This window comes from Protopterus annectens, chromosome 6.part0 (assembly GCF_019279795.1).
Source record: "Protopterus annectens isolate FY-2018-M chromosome 6.part0, PAN1.0, whole genome shotgun sequence".
Classification (NCBI taxonomy): Eukaryota; Metazoa; Chordata; order Ceratodontiformes; family Protopteridae; genus Protopterus; species Protopterus annectens.
The window spans coordinates 593,234,019-593,247,595 of NC_056737.1; the positions used below are offsets into that span (position 1 = coordinate 593,234,019).

Below are 13,577 nucleotides of genomic sequence, written 5' to 3' on the forward strand. Positions count from 1 at the left end.
GAAAGCAAGGGGGCAAGTGTGTGTGTGTGAGACTGAAAGCAAGGGGGCAAGTGTGTGTGTGAGACTGAAAGCATGTGGGCAAATGTGTGAGACTGTAAGCAAGGGGGCAAATGTGTGAGACTGCAAGCAAGGGGGCAAGTGTGTGTGTGAGACTACAAGCAAGGGGGCAAGTGTGTGTGTGAGACTACAAGCAAGGGGGCAAGTGTGTGTGTGAGACTGCAAGCAAGGGGGCAAGTGTGTGTGTGAGACTGCAAGCAAGGGGGCAAGTGTGTGAGACTGCAAACAAGGGGGCAAATGTGTGTGAGACTGCAAGCAAGGGCCAAGTGTGTGTGTGACAGCAAGCAAGGGCCAAGTGTGTGTGTATGTGACTGCAAGCAAGGGCCAAGTGTGTGTGTATGTGACTGCAAGCAAGGGCCAAGTGTGTGTGTGTGTGACTACAAGCAAGGGGGAAATTTTGCCTCTTTCAAGATTTCTTGTGCTGTGAAGTTCATAGATACAACTGATTGAGTAGATTTTACAGGGAGCTGAGAGATGCAGGGCTGCAACAATTATTAGTGTTGCTTATGTCTGCTTGCTTTGCTAATATCACAACAGGTTGTTTGCTTTTGATGCAGAAGGCTGTGGTTTCTACTCACATAGATGCATTTGTGAAACTGTACTGCGTTGCAAATGGGGTGGATGATGCACTCCTTTCTGGTGAAGAAGATTGTCATCCATTCCCTACTGCAGTATTACCAGCTTATTCATTTGTGAAACTGTACTGCGTTGCAAATGGGGTGGATGATGCACTCCTTTCTGGTGAAGAAGATTGTCATCCATTCCCTACTGCAGTATTACCAGCTTATTGTTCTTGTGTAAGATAAGTAAATTATTCAAAAAGGGCAACTATGACATTATTTGTTGATGACATGACTTATCTAATTTTTGGCTAGCAGCAACCGCTTCATTAGTTACAGATCGCTTTAATGTGGAATTATTTACAGGACGTTTACTGCTTCAGAAATTGTGCGTATGTACTGATACTGGTGGACTGTTGGAAGTTTGACTACACTTGTGATGGAAATATTCAGAATTGGGCAGTATTGTCATTATTGGTGCATGCATTTTGTTGCACTGTATTCAGGAAAAATGTTTAAAACAGTAAATATAAAACACCCACTAAAACTGGACTGCATTGTACAAGGAATATAATTATATACAATTAGGAAGGTGTATTCAACAACATGTGCATTCCTCATGTGCAAAGGGTTTGAGAATTTTAAAATATCACTAACCGAAAGTGAAACTTAGACTGCCACTGGCTACATGTGTTATCTTTGAATGTCTGTTTCAGTGCTGTTGCAATGTCCAAATTCTGACTGCAAGCAAGGTCGAAGTGTGTGTGTGTGTGTGTGTGTGTGTGTGTGTGTGTGTGTGTGTGTGTGTGTGTGTGTGTGTCCGCAAGGGGGCAAGTGCGTGTGTGTGTGACTGCAAGCAAGGGGGCAATAGTGTGCGTGCGTGTGTGACTGCAAGCAAGGGGGCAAGAGTGTGTGACTGCAAGCAAGGGGGCAAGAGTGTGTGTGACTGCAAGCAAGGCTTCTTATTTTTGGATTGTCAGTCTCAATTTTTGTGGTTTTCAGTCAAACTCTTTCGGAATAAAGTCACTAAATTTCAGCCTTCATAACCTTCATTAAAATGCATGCTAAAGCAAGACCTGTTATTCAATCAGCTCTTTCAGTTTATACAAGATCAATTTTTTGTACTGTTTTGATGTCCCCCCACATATATTTTGCCTTGTCCAGATTTTCTGCATTAACAGGTTGCTAGGTACATGCAAATAAATTGCTTTTTTAGAATTAGGCATATCCCAACCTCTCAACTGTCCCTGAATTTGGCTCTAAATATTGCTCTTCCCCTAATAATCCCTCCCCAGAAATTGCTATTTTGGAAGAAAACATGGAGGGTTTACCATTAACTGTAATAATCCAGTTAGGGATAACTTTCATTTCATAAATGCATGTTTTTTTTATTTTGTCAGATGCTCAAGTTAGCAGTACTAATATTAAAAGGAGCCCCTTCTTTGACAGGTTACCAGCTGTAGTGTGTGGCTATTATCTTTTTGAATCAAATTTTTTTTTTGGGACATTTGCTGCCAAATCATTAGAGACTGAAGAATGAAATCAGTGACAGACATTTAAGTTTCAGATTTCATACCCTTTTGAAAAGTCATACTAATGCAAGACCTACTATTTCATAATCTTTCCTAATTTGGTAGGAGCAATAATCCTACTTCTATTTATTTATTTATTTATTTTATTTGTTTATATTTGTTGACCGGGAGTGTCCGACTGGACGTAGGTCTATTTTCAGCGTAGGCCCGGGGAGAAAAGCTCCACAGTAAAATAGACAGTAGTTACATTGGATTATAGTGATTAACAATTTAACATAGCAATTACTTACAACATATTTACAGATGAAGAACATAGTACATCAGTAGACAAATAGAATCTTTATCTGTGAAGTACATAACAGACATTAACAAATGTTACAATGCTGTATAATAAGTACTAGGCTTATGAGCATCTGAGCTTGCTATAATCAAGGTAGTTAGTGGAGTGGAAAGAAAGGAAGTGGTTGGATGGGGTGGATGATATTAGACTGGGAGTTGTAAGGGCATAGCCAGCATGTTTTTAGTTGCGCTTTTAGTAAAGTTTTGAAGTGGGTGCATGATGGTATGGAGGTAATTGTGGGTGGGAGTGAGTTCCATAATTTGGCTATGGCGCAAGAGAATAGTGCATCACCAGCAGAGTTATTGGCTTTAGTGATCTGCAAGTGATTTTTGTTGCTGGATCTTATTGGTCTGGTGGTGCGATAGGGTTGGAGTAGATTCTGGAGGGATGGGACATTTAGTGGATGGTTTACTAGTTTGTGGGCGAGTGAGAGTTGATACCACTGAAGCAGGTGAGGGAGTTCAAGCCAGCCCAGTTCAGCAAGTGAGAGACAGTGGTGACTACGGTAGGATGCCCTTGTGACGAATTTGCCGATTTTGTTGTAGCAGGTCTCTAGCTTGTTTAGACCACATTTCCTTAGGTTGGTATATATTGGAGAGGCATAAAGTAGGGTGGAGATAAGGTGGGAATTTGCTATTGAAATCTTTGCTGCTTTGGTGAGAAATTACTCTTTTCTGTATAACGCTCCTAGTTTTTTGTGGACTTTTTTTATGGTCATGGATATGTGAATGTCAAATATTAGTTTATTTTCTGTTTCCACTCCTAGCAATTTGGTGTGTTCAGTTGGGTATATAGTGGTGTTGTCTTTTGCTGTGATGTTAAAGTGAGAGTTGTTTTGAGTATGTTTGGTGGGTTGGAAGATTAGTAGTTTAGTTTTGTTTGGGTTGAGTATTAATTGGGCATCGGATAACCATGTTTCAACAGAGGAAAAGGATTTCTGTGTGACTTTTTGCAGTTTCGGTTGGGACTGGGCTAAGCAGATGATGGTTGAGTCATCTGCATATTGTATGAGTGTGCCATGTTTGGTGGCAGAGGCTAGATTATTGGTGTAAACAGAGAAGAATAGGGGTCCAAGGATGGATCCTTGGGGAACCCCTATGGAGACAGGTAGTTGGGGAGATGTCATTCTGCCATACAACGGATTGTTGGCGGTCAGACAGGTAAATCTGAAACCAGTTGGTAACTGATTGTGAGAAGGATAGGTTATTGAGGACAGAGATAAGTTGTTTGTGTGGGACCATGTCAATTGCTTTAGATAGGTCTATGAAAGTAGCAGAGGAGAGATAGCCATTGTTTTTATGCTGAAGGATAGTGTTAGTAAAGGAGAGTAAGGCAGTGGTGGTGCTATGGTTTGGTCAGAAACCATGCTGAGTACTGGAAAGGAGGTTGTTAGTAAGGAGGTAGTCTGAGACCTGAGAGTGTATCCATCTCTCTAGTATTTTGAAGTGTTAGTAAAGGAGAGTAAGGCAGTGGTGGTGCTATGGTTTGGTCAGAAACCATGCTGAGTACTGGAAAGGAGGTTGTTAGTAAGGAGGTAGTCTGAGACCTGAGAGTGTATGCATCTCTCTAGTATTTTGGAGAGTGGAGAGAGAATAGCTACGGGGCGGTAATTGGTTGAGGTGGATGTCTCCACTTAGGGCTAGTTTTGATATGCATGAGATTATTAGTTTTCTCAGTTTTTGAATGTGTTTGTTTATAAGGGAAACTTTATGATTGTGCTCTGTGGGTACTAGGTATGGTGGGAGGGTTACTATGTTAAGTTGTAGGGCTGCTTTATGTTTGAGTAATATAGTTGGTAGAATATGTGGGGGTGCATAGGGATGGTTCTTGAGCTGGTGGGAGGGAGTTGAGTGTGGGTGAGACATGAGTGGTGGTGTGAGTAGTAGTTCAGCGGTAGTGGTTGAGTGGGGGAATGATGGAGCTTTAGTAGGATGTAAGATATGCAAGGAGAGTGCATGCAGTGAGCATAGGTAAGATATGCTGGTACATGTTAGTTGAGGAGGTGTGATAGTAGTGGGAAGATGGAGGAGGTAGTGTTGGGTTAGCGCTGTGGTTGGCTATTGGAAAGATGGGAGGGGTTTTGAGTCCAATAAAGGTGGGACCACCTGGGGGGGGGGATAGGGGGCAGGGTGGGGAGCAAAGCGGGTAGAGACCCTGTTAGTTGCTCGTATGAGGGGGCTGGAAACAATCACAAAGCAAAGGCAAGTATGTGTTAAGAAACAATCACAATTGACCAAGGACTGCTCTGAAACCAAGTCATTTCTTAATTTCTCAGGTGGAAAAACAGGATAACCTTGTATCAGTAGGCTACTGTGGTCATAGTTTAAATTTACAAACACACAGTATTGATGAGTTATGGCGGATACTATTTGCTAACGGAAGGGAATAAGAGAAAGTGGAATGTGTGTGTGTGTATGTGTGGTGGGGGGGGGGCTGCTTACAAGCCAAAGCAGAGTGCTCTCCAGGGGAAAATGAATATTGGCTCAAACAGGTAGACACATACTCAAAGTTAACTGTAGCTGTTTGCAGACAGTTCAGACCCGGACTGCGCTTTTCCGTTTGTGCCTTTGTCCCACTTCTATGTATGGCTTTGTCCTAATTTCTTGCGCTGAGGTTCATAGGTATTTCAGGATCAATTTATCCTTGCTTTTGAACCAGATTTCTCTGCTTGGTTAGTACACTGCTATAAAATGTAAAAATAAAATCTAAATCATTGTAGAAGTAAAGCAGTGTGTGTGTCTGCTTGCATGTGTCTGCGTGTGTGTATGCACTACCATAATTTTTTTTAAATATTGACTCAAAAAAGCATGTGGGTGCTGTCATGCAAGTTTTAAATATTTCAAGTGCATCATTTGTTAGCTATTTAAACAGGAAGGGAAAATAAGTGGCAGACTGCTTTGCAAAGCAGGGATTATTGCCAGTGCTATGTAGCTTGGTTTTAAATTTGACAGGAGTAGTGCAACAAAAAAAGTCTCCCTCTGTAAGGAGGAAAAGGCTGACAAGCAAACAGTACATTACTCTGGTCACCTGCTGTGACGAGCTGTCAATCACATGCAGATAATGGGTCAAATTACCCTTGGCTCTTTGACAGCTAGAGAAGGTAGGTGTGAAATGGGAGGGGAGATTCCTTGAAGAGCTAGATTTCAGCCTTCACAGAAGAAAGCAATTTAGCATTTCTAAGAAGATGAAAGAGCTAGAAAATGCACCTTTCAGTTCTGTTCTGTAGCATTTGCACTGCTTGTGTTTTAAGTGGTCATTGAAAAAGGATAACATTTTAACCAAAAGTAGGGGATTTTAAGACTGCAGTGAATGCCTGTTAAGTCAATGAAGTGACAGCAGCTTAAGGCAAAACGTGGCAGATCTGATGCAATTTTTTGGAGACAAATAATGCATTCTGGGATACTTAGAGGCAGAGCAAACAGTCTGAATTTTTTCAGTATGCCAGACCCCATGTGGTCAGAGTCAGAAATTGCATCTAAAAATATCTAAAAAGCTCAAAATAGTCTCAGAGTGCTATTAAAATGTAGGAAACATCAAACCATGATGAAATTAATATGTTTTTTGAGTCTGAGGGTGCGGTTGTCCTTTAAGTATTCCTTTACACATACCTGTAATATACACTCATTACAATACATCTTGGCCACTGACAGACTGAGCTCTGTCTGCAAAAAAAAAAAAAAAAATTTAATCTCATTTTAAGAATATACATATTGGCCGTAAATAGAATTTGTCATCTATCTTGTTTTTCCTTATGCATACTGTCATGGGACAAGACCAGCTTATTAAAATGTATATTAATCTGAGTTTATTAATGATGCTATAACATGATTGTTAAAAAAAGCAAATATAATTTGTATGCAAGGCTGGGAAAAATACAGCTTCAAAAACCACAGTATTGCTGTCTTTTACACTGCATTCTTTTAGTATGTAATAAGAGAGAATAGTATGTGTTGCATGCTGTGGGCGGCTACAGTGGTACAGTGGTTAGCAGTGTTGCCCCACAGCAAGAGGTTCTCCGGTTCAATCCTGGGCTGGGGTGCCTTCTGTGTGGAGTCTGCATGTCTTCCCTGTGGTCACGTGGGTTTCCTCCAGGTGCTCTGGTTTCATCCCAAAGATTTGCTGCAGGTGGACTTGACACTCTAAATTGGCCCTAGGTGTGAGTGCATGTGTGCCTTCTGTGGAAGGTTGGGCACCGGGCTGGCAACTTGACACTATAATACTCCACTGCCAATCATGAGCAGACAGGGGATCTGCTGTGGTGACCCCTAACTGGGAAAAGCTGAAAGAAGTACATGTTGCATGAAGTGAGGCATGTAGTTATTACAAAATTATTAGCCAGGCTGGAAGTGCGTTTTTGGCTAGGGCAGGTTTGAAACATCCAAAGTTATTAACAAGAGCCCTTGGAAGCAGGTGGATCATATATAGAAAGGTATTCACGTGAAGTCTCACAAGGGATGAGGACATCTGCAAAGTTTTTCATTTGTCAAATTAACTGTAACGTAATGACGCTGCCTGACCAGGTTAGATAAGAAAATGTATAAAATTACAGGTTGTCTGTAAAGTGAGAATGCTTCATCAAGAACTATGGAGACTGACTCCCAGCTCTGTAAGAATAAAATGTCTGTTTGCACATCCTGAACTGTTGTTCCTAACTGAAGGCATACAAGGTAAATTTGTAATGTTATTTATTTATGACTATAATAATTTGGTGCTGTTCTGTGGATCTTAACTTTGGTATTGCTGCAGGGCAGTTCTGGAATAGGGCCCATTACAGATTTTCTGTGAATTCCACACTGCTTTGTATGGCATAGTCAGACTCAGCTGTGCAGCTATTCAGTGTGTGCAAACATACTAGCCTTGGCAGGGAAACTGTTTTGTAAGGGGAAAAGGGTTGGTTTGCATTACTTTTTTTAGACTAATTTTAGCAGATGTAAGTAAATGACTGTGTATGTAGTATAAGTGCATGCCTGTGTTTGTAGTATAGGTGCATGACTGTGTTTTTTGTTTGACTGAGTATTTGTAAGATATATAAGTAATAGTGGGAGGACCCCACAGTAAATGAGTATAGTAAATGTATGTGCACATACATTAAAGGACAAATTAACACAAGGAGGCACCTTGTGTCGAGGGCGATGTATGAGAGAAAGAAAAGGAAAAGTTAAAAGCTAAAAATAAAGTTAAAACAAGTTCATGAGCCCACCGCATGATTGGGACGTAGACTGTAAAGTTAAAACAAGTTGATGAGCCCACTGCATGATTGGGACGTAGACTATATAAGTTCATGAGCCCACCGCATGATTGGGACATAGACTGTAAAGTTAAAACAAGTTCATGAGCCCACTGCATGAATGGGGCGTAGACTAAAGTTAAAACAAGTTGATGAGCCCACTGCACGATTGGGACGTAGACTATACAAGGTCATGAGCCCATAGCATGATTGGGATGTAGACTATATACTGTTTAAACAAATTCATGAGCCTACCGCATGATAGGACATAGAGGTATGTGTTGTTGAAATAAATTCATGAGCCCAAAAGCACACTGGGCCTTAAGAGTGTGATTGCGTGAAAGTACCCTCAGAGTGTCTGAAAGAGTCGTCAGTTCTGGACACAGTACCTATTTGCCCCGTTATCCTGACCACAATTCTGGAGCAGTAACTTTTGAGCTCACGCAGGGATGAAAGCAGGGGGGGGTGCTATGGGAAAAGGCTCTCCTCTGTTGCTACATACTGACAGACCTCCTATCTTTCCCTCCTTGTATGGTATGTGGATTACTACAGTTATTTCTTTTTTCGGAACTGCCAGGATCCAGGAGTTGTAAGATAATCCTAACATTTTTATTACTGATTTATAAAAATAAGAAAAATGGGATCAAAGATAAGTAAGCAAGATCAAATCCCTGAAAAGGGATTATCTGCATATTTTATGTATTTTAATTATGGGAAGGAAAGTTTTAAATATGTTTCCATTACATGGAACTTATGATAAGACTAAATTGCTGACACTGAAAGGCATTTTGGAAGGGAAAAAAGCAAGGTAAGTGGGGAACAAATGACATAATTTTATTCTTGGTACAGTGAAGCACTTAAAAAGGAGTCAGCATTAAGAGGATTGCAGGATGTTAATAAAAAAATGTTGCAACAAGTAAGAGGTTAAAGGCAGTACAGACCAGTAAAAAGAGATATCTTTATCCTGTCTTAGGAGCAGGATTGGAACAAACTGACGATGGACAAAAAGCAGAAACTAAAAGGAGGATAATCCTCCAGTAGCTACTGCACCCCCACCCGCACCAGTACGGGTACCTCCTGTACAAGACTCCGTTGTTTCTCAGACCCCTACCTTTCTGTCTACTGTCCAATGGACACAGTTCACGTGACACTGGCACATCTCAGACTGGTTCCCCTGTTCAATCTACATCTTCTGAACAGGCATCTGCAGTCGAGGGGATTCTTCTTCCTATCCTTCTCAGATAGCTTCTACTTCCCCAACAGGGGCATTTAGTGTTGGACATTCCTGTACCTTACCATACATGCTCACATGACAGAGTACCACAACAGATTACAACCTCTGGTAGGGGATCTTTTGGCACCTCTCAGGGAAATTTTGGGGGCTAACAATAGGGAACGTGTTCATCGTCCTTGGGCATGTGTAGATTTGCATATGTCTAAAAACTTTCCAAATATTAGAGAAGATCCATTAAAATTCAAAGAAGAATTAAAAACTATAATAGAATGTTACAATCCGACAGATTTATGTCAACTGCTGAGTGTAGTTACTTCAGATGAAATAAGAAATCAGTTACTGGAAAAGGTTGAAATAACAGATTTCACTCTCTTAGGGAATGCATTAACAGATAAACGAACATGATTATTAAACAAGATTATGGATGTGTGTCAAGTTAGGACTGACTGGTCTGAAATACAGGCAAGTAAACAAAACACAGGGGAAGCTCCTGCAGACTATTTTTTGTCACCTTGAAACAGTATTAGCTAGACATTCAGGAATACCAGACCCAGAAGAGCAAACTAAGCCAGCTTTTGCAGCAGCCTTTGTGCAGGGTCTGCAAGTATAAATTCAACCTAGGGTTCCACCTGTGTCCCTCTTGGATAGGAGCTATAGGTGCTGATCATGAAAACAGCAGTCTAACTTGGCTTGTCAGGGCCCTAGGGCCATTTGCCTAGTAACTTCCTATGATTTTATAAATATAAATTTACATTTTCTCCAACATTTCAACAGCAGACCACTAACACACACATTTGTTATCATGTGACAATGGTATCCTGATGCTATCATTACAGGAAAACTCCAACAGTAGCAATAATTCAAACACAGATATTAGTACTGTATACCTTTACTGTCACAGAATTAGCCCTTCCCACACAAGTCATCAGTACATTGCCATATCAGTAGAATATCCGCTAGTAATTACTTTAAAGAGTGGTTTACAGGTTGACCATGAAATAAGGCATCATAACACACACACGTCTCAGAAACTGTCTGCATGGCATAAGCCCATCTCAGAACTTTCCATGTATCACCAGTTCAACTGTTAAGGTATCCTGCTGTAACCTTGCAATACTACAACTGTTCTGAGAGACATCATTTCACTGGAACTATGTAATCCTTAGAAAATAAAAAGTTCCACATAGTAACCATTTGTAACATCACACAACTATCCCACAAACATAGATTCCCCATCACCACTTCATTACACTTCTGCTTTACCTGTTCATGTTAATCCTTTGTTGTCAAATCACTTTTATCATGCATCACTAGACACCTGGAAAGTCATATTCAGCTACCAATGCAATTCACAATCACATTACATTACATAAAACTGCATCATCATAATGTTGATCGTTGTGACAAAGCTGTTAGGCCATAGACATGAGAAATCAGCATCACTTTCATCTCTTGTCCAGATCAGCAGCATCAGTTGGTGCAAAGGCATGAAAAATGTCTCAAGCCCTTTTGTAAATGAGGAGATTCAGATAAGGAGTATACTTATTCAATTTAGTAAATTGAATATTGTAAATAAAAGATATCTGTGTATTCCCCTCTACAAACAGTTGTACAGAAACAAAGAAAGTGAAGTTCAGCATTAGGATGAGATGGGGAAGTGGCACTGCACAGTAACTGCAACTTTGTATGGAAATCAATGAATAAGTACCTCAGGTTAGTGCATTTAGCAAGGCAGATGTCGTGTACTTACGGGCAGAAATAGCCGTCAGTGTTTATCTTACTCAAATTTGCTTGACAAAACTGGAGCAGAAAGTTGTGCACTGTGTAACTGTGACTGTGCTGAAATTTTATTATCATACACATTTAGTTGTTACAGCAGAGATCATTTTGCACAGGAACATCAACAAAGCAATTGTGATGACAATACTTTGGAGTATACACAAACATCAACTCATATGTACAAGAGGGATGGGCCATGGCTTCAGAAAAAGAAAAGGGTGCAAAGGGCAAAGTTTGGGTTTTGAACAACTGAGCTGTACCATCAAAGTAGAGGAAAGCCTGCAAATGTACAAACAGCCCATGGCAATAACACTGCATAAAGGCAAAGATAAGAGTTTCTCTAAGTTTAAAAACAGAGCAGTTATGCAGATAAGACACCATTCATGTATCTTAGCAGCTACAAGTGCGTAACTTGAGAAGCCTGATGAACAATGACTATGGATTTCGGTGCAGGAAGGGGCAACACGAGCTAACAGGTATCATGCCGAGGAGATGAATTAATTATGCAGACATCACAACTCATCAGTTGATAACATTCAATCGACCATTCAGCAACGGAACATGAAGGAGGAGGTGTGATGTATATGCCTGTGAACCGTAAGTCAGAGACAATGGCTTAGCATATTCACAATAATCTTAATAATAGCATCAGATGAGGCAGAGGTCAGTCAAAATGCAACCTAACACTTGTCATACGGGGATTTTTAACTATCCTACCATCAAGTGGGCAACCTACATGAACCTTTATTTGCACAAAAGTTCCTTGATTTTGGTAATTCAAATGCCCTGTAACAAATTGTACAAAACCCTAGAAGTGGCACACATATACTTGACCTGGTGTTTCACCAGTATGAGAGACCTTTGCACTACCATAAGTGTAGAATCCTTGTCAGTAAAATCAGTTCACAAGTCAGTCACTTTTGAAGTAGCAGTAACTCCAGAACCCAGAGGTGAAGTCAGATTAAAAAATTTCAAAGCAATAATAACCTCAGAGCGGTTGGCATAACCGATTTCCAAGTCCCAGTCCCCACAGATGGTCTTGGCAACTATACTCTGATGTCCTGTATCAACACTTATACAAAAGTATAGACTCGATTGTCCCGGATAAGACCAAAGTTAGAGTCTCAAGGAAAAACAAGCCACCCTGGTGGACAGCTGACATAGATAAACTATACAACAAGCTTAAGAAGCGGTTGTCTAAGAATATCAAAGGGAGGTCCCAGCACTAGAAAAGCACCCTCCTAAGCTTAAATAAACAAATAAGACAACATATAAAATCATCTAAGGACAACTTTGAGAAAAAAATAGCAATCACAGCTAAGAATAATCATAATGTAGGTTTTCCAGCTTCCTTTAATGCCTGCAGCATGTTTTCAGACATTATGTGCCTACAAGGTATTAAGATTCTATCATGTATGCAGTTAGTCATAGGTTTTTGGGGGTTAGGATGTAGCCAACATCTTTGTCTTCTATGAATATGTCTGGTCTGTGAGGAGGCATGTGGTAATTGTCCTGCAGTTTCATGGTATTGATATCAAAAGTAGCACAGTGGATAGTGTTGTTGCCTCACAGCAAGAAATTCCCTCATTTGATTCTTGGCTATGGGGGCCTTCTGTACGGAGTCTACATGTCCTCTGTGTTCATGTGGGTTTCCTCTGGGTGCTCTGGTATCCTCTCACATTACAAATGCTGTAGGTGGGCTGAATACTCTAAATTGGCCATAAATGTGAGTGTGGTGTGTTAAGAAATACTACAAAAGGACCATCTACCAGGTGGTGCAAACATTGCCTCTAGAAGACTGTCACTGTTGAAAAGACACACTGACCCCAATGTGCAGAATAGGAAACAGGGATTCTGGATGGCTGGATTTCCAATTGAACAAAAACTGCTGTTGCCTGGGTCAGAGAAGAGTCACCACAATGATATTTGTAGAGTCCTTATGTATCTTCAAAATGGCTCTGGATATTGTCAGAAAAGGATCGTTCCTGTCTAAGAAAATGAAAAAATGGTTTCCCTGTCTTTCTGCATGAAGTCCTGGAGCTGAAATTTTTAAACTGGCTATTAGTGGTGGTGAAATGATTTGTTAGAGATGTTCCTCACAGATAAATTCCAAGAAGATCCCAATTCAGTTTCCATTCATGAGAGTCTGTCCTGGTCCTGCCCAGCTTCTCTGCCACAAGATTTTGTACTGAGTGTATATAAGATGCCTGCAGAGTGAAATTGTGCTGAAAATTTATATCGGAGGCTACCATGGTTAGTATAGACAGAGGGTATGATCCTGCATAGTTTATGTACCACATCATTATGGTGTTGTCAGAAAACACTTGTAACAGCACTGAGAGCACAGATAACTGACAGTGCTAAGCTAAAATGAAAAAAAAAAAAAAAACACATGTAAGTTGAGCTAGAAGTTCTGCTATGACTCACGCTCATTCTTAGTCCAAGTGGGAGTAAACAACTTGAGAAGCACCTCCCTGGACTACATGAAGATAGTCATTATGGAGCTCTTGGGCTATGTGCCCCATGCCAGTGTGAGCCTAGCATTCTGCTCTCTCCAAAGATAATGCCACAATATAAAAAGAAAATTACTGACTTTAATAAATGGCTTTGAGTACAGTATCGTTTGAATGGGCTACAATATTTGTCAGCATGAGAGGATATGGCTGACAGACCACACTGCTGCCAGGGATGGTCTGCACTTGGCCCCATCTGGGATTCTAAATATTAGTTAAAATGCTGTCCACCCCATACTTCCTTTTTTAGAAATTTGTCAACTTGATAAACCTACTGATATAGCGAAGCCAGCTCAGGAAACCATGCCATATCCTTGCAAGTATAGGTCCCTCTC

The 13,577-nt window shown here is 40.6% G+C and overlaps 1 protein-coding gene across 3 annotated transcripts in view; it reads left to right on the forward strand.

Annotated features, from left to right (window-relative positions):
• The window catches only part of MIS18BP1 (MIS18 binding protein 1), a 2,747,318-nt gene that overhangs the window by 2,326,756 nt on the left and 406,985 nt on the right, over positions 1-13,577 (forward strand). The window lies entirely within an intron of this gene.